This window comes from Aegilops tauschii, chromosome 3, assembly GCF_002575655.3.
Source record: "Aegilops tauschii subsp. strangulata cultivar AL8/78 chromosome 3, Aet v6.0, whole genome shotgun sequence".
Taxonomy (NCBI): Eukaryota; Viridiplantae; Streptophyta; class Magnoliopsida; order Poales; family Poaceae; genus Aegilops; species Aegilops tauschii.
The window spans coordinates 10,817,357-10,821,657 of NC_053037.3; positions in this window are offsets into that span (position 1 = coordinate 10,817,357).

Genomic DNA, 4,301 nt, shown 5'->3' on the forward strand with positions numbered 1-4,301 from the left:
TAAGGATGAAAAAGGACAGAGGTCCTGCTTTATTACTTATCACAATATATACATCGTCAAAATATGTACATCATGAGAGCCGGTGGCTCAAGTGTGGTAAGGCCGAAGACGAGCGATATTCCACGGCCGGCGGGTCTCTTCCTCCGACTTACGTGAGTCTTTGTGCTCTCGAACATCGATAAGGTAGTATGACCCATTGTTCAAGTTCTTGCTGACCACAAAGGGCCCTTCCCAAGGTGGGGATAACTTGTGTGCATCAGTTTGATCCTGGATGAGCCGGAGTACCAAATCACCTTCCTGAAAAGTTCTGGACTTAACCCGGCGGCTGTGCTAGCAGCGCAAGTCCTGTTGGTAAATTGCCGAGCGGGCTGCTACCAAGTCACGCTTTTCATCTAACAGGTCAAGTGCATCCTGACGAGCTTGTTCATTATCAGCTTCAACGTAGGCCGCCACACGGGGCGAGTCATGACGGATGTCACTAGGTAGAACCGCCTCTTCTCCGTAGACCATGAAGAAAGGCGTGTAACCCATAGACCTGTTGGGGGTAGTATTGATGCTCCATATCACAGAAGGTAACTTCTCGACCCAACAACCCGGCGTTCGTTGCAAAGGAACCAAAAGCCGAGGCTTGACGCCTTTCAAGATTTCCTGATTGGCTCTTTCAGCTTGACCATTGGATCGGGGGTGAGCTACTGATGAAACATCAAGCCGGATATGCTCACGTTGAGAAAACTCCTCCATGGCGCCTTTGGATAGATTAGTACCATTGTCAGTTATAATGCTATGTGGAAAGCCAAAACGAAATATCACCTTTTTCATGAATTGAACAGCCGTGGCTGCATCACACTTACTAACTGGCTCTACCTCAACCCACTTTGTGAATTTGTCAACCACCACCAAGAGGTGGGTCTTTTTATCTTTGGACCTTTTGAAAGGCCCGACCATGTCGAGCCCCCAGACTGCGAACGTCCAAGTAATTGGAATCATCCTCAACTCTTGAGTCGGCACGTGAGCACGTCTTGAGAACTTCTCACAACAGTCACATTTACTGACCGGATCCTCCGCATCAGCGTGAGCCGTCAGCCAATAAAACCCATGACGAAAAGCCTTGGCCACAAGGGACTTTGAACCGGCATGATGGCCACAATCTCCTTCATGAATCTCACGAAGAATTTCTTGACCTTCCTCAGGAGAGACACAACGCTGAAATGCCCCAGTGACACTGCGGTGATGCAACTCGCCATTGGCAATTGTCATTGACTTAGACCACCGGGTTATCTGCCTGGCCAAAGTTTCATCCTCAGGAACTCGCCCCGGGTCATGTAAGCCAAATATGGCACTGTCCAATCTGGGATGACGTGAAGAGCCGCCACCAATTGCGCTTCCGGGTTAGGAACAACCGAGTCTTCCTCTATAGGCAACTTGACAGAAGGGTTATGCAGAATATCCAGGAAGGTATTAGGTGGCACCGGCTTACGCTGAGACCCCAGCCGGCTTAAAGCATCAGCCACCTCATTCTTTCTGGGATCAATGTGCTCCACTTGGTAACCCTTGAAGTCTCCAGCAATGGCATCAACCTCACGGCGATAAGCCGCCATGAGGGGATCCTTGGAATCCCACTTGCCTGATACTTGTTGAACCACCAAGTCTGAGTCACCAAAGCACCTTACCCGGCTTAAGCTCATCTCCTTAGCCCATCCGAAGACCATGGAGCGAGGCCTCATACTCAGCTGCATTGTTAGTACAGGGAAACATCAACCTTAGTACATAACAAAATTTGTCACCTCGAGGGGAAGCTAAAACAACTCCAGCCCCCGAGCCCTCCAACTGCCTGGACCCGTCAAAGTGAATAGTCCAATATGTGTTGTCCAGCTTCTCTTCATGCATGTACAGCTCTGTCCAATCATTGATGAAGTCCACCAGTGCTTGAGACTTGATAGCAGTGCGTGGCACATATTTTAAACCATGAGGCCCAAGTTCAATGGCCCATTTGGCGACTCGTCCTGTGGCTTCTCTGTTTTGAATGATATCTCCCAAAGGAGCAGAACTGACCACAGTTATGGGATGACCTAGGAAATATTACTTAAGCTTCTAACTTGCCATGAACACCCCATAAACGAGCTTCTGCCAATGTGGATACCTTTGCTTGGACTCAATAAGCACCTCACTGATGTAGTAAACCGGCCGTTGAACCGGATGTTCCTTGCCAGCCTCCTTGCGCTCCACCACAATGGCCACACTGACGGCACATGTGTTAGCAGCCACATATAACAATAATGGCTCCTTATCGATGGGAGCAGGAAGGACTGGCGGCTCAGCTAGCTGTCTCTCCAAATCTTCAAAGGCAGCGCTAGCAGCATCACTCCAGACAAAGTCGTCTGTCTTCCTCATCATCTGCTACAGCGGTATGACCTTCTCACCTAACCGGCTTATGAATCGGCTTAAAGCGGCAATACGACCCGCCAAACGCTGAACATCATTGATACACGCCGGCTTAGCCAAATAGGTGATTGCCTTGAACTTCTCCGGGTTAGCCTCAATGCCTCTGTTAGAAACCAGAAAACCCAAAAGCTTGCCTGCTGGCACACCAAAAACGCACTTGGCCAGCTTAAGCACCATCTTGTAGGCTGCTACCTCTTGAGCTCTGCGTTGGTTTTCCCTTGAAGAGGAAAGGCTGATGCAGCAAAGTAGCGTAAGTATTTCCCTCAGTTTTTGAGAACCAAGGTATCAATCAAGTAGGAGGCTACACGCAAGTCCCTCGCACCTACACAAACAAATAAATCCTCGCAACCAACGCGATAAGGGGTTGTCAATCCCTACACGGTATCTTACGAAAGTGAGATCTGATAGATATGATAAGATAATATTTTTGGTATTTTTGTGATAAAGATGCAAAGTAAAATAAAAGAAACGGAAATAACTAAGTGTTGGAAGAATAATATGATGGAAGATAGACCCGAGGGCCATAGGTTTCACTAGTGGCTTCTCTCAAGAGCATAAGTATTTTACGGTGGGTGAACAAATTACTGTTGAGCAATTGAAAGAATTGAGCGTAGTTATGAGAATATCTAGGTATGATCATGTATATAGGCATCACATCCGAGACAAGTAGACCGACTCCTGCCTGCATCTACTACTATTACTCCACACATCGACCTCTATCCAGCATGCATCTAGAGTATTAAGTTCATAAGAACAGAGTAACGCTTTAAGCAAGATGACATGATGTAGAGGGATAAATTCATGCAATATGATAAAAAAACCATCTTGTTATCCTCGATGGCAACAATACAATACGTGCCTTGCTGCCCCTACTGTCACTGGGAAAGGAAACCGCAAGATTGAACCCAAAGCTAAGCACTTCTCCCATTGGAAGAAAGATCAATCTAGTAGGCCAAACCAAACTAATAATTCGAAGAGACTTGCAAAGATAACCAATCATACATAAAAGAATTTAGAGGATTCAAATATTGTTCATAGATAAACTTGATCATAAACCCACAATTCATCGGTCTCAACAAACACACCGCAAAAGAAGATTACATCGAATAGATCTCCACGAGAGAGGGGGAGAACAATGTATTGAGATCCAAAAAGAGAGAAGAAGCCATCTAGCTAATAACTATGGACCCGAAGGTCTGAGGTAAACTACTCACACTTCATCGGAGAGGCTATGGTGTTGATGTAGAAGCCCCCCGTGATTGATGCCCCCTCCAGCGGAGCTCCGGAACAGGCCCCAAGATGGGATCTCATGGGTACAGAAGGTTGCGGCGGTGGAATTAGGTTTTTGGCTCCGTATCTGATCGTTTGGGGGTACGTAGGTATATATAGGAGGAAGGAGTACGTCGGTGGAGCAACGTGGGGCCCACGATGGTGGAGGGCGCGCCCAGGGGGGTAGGCGCGCCCCCCTACCTCGTGGCTTCCTGGTAGCTTTCTTGATGTCGGGTCCAAGTCCTCTAGATCATGTTCGTTCCGAAAATCACGTTCCCGAAGGTTTCGTTCCGTTTGGCCTCCGTTTGATATTCTTTTTCTGCGAAACTCTAAAATAGGCAAAAAACAGCAATTCTGGGCTGGGCCTCCGGTTAATAGGTTAGTCCCAAAAATAATATAAAAGTGAATAATAAATCCCAATAATGTCCAAAACAGAAGATAATATAGCATGGAGCAATCAAAAATTATAGATACGTTGGAGACGTATCATAGACCCGGAGATTCTCAAAGGTTTCCTTGAGATCATCTATCAAGGTCTCCTTCTCTCTGGACTTTACCACAATGTCGTCCACATAAGCATGAACATTGCA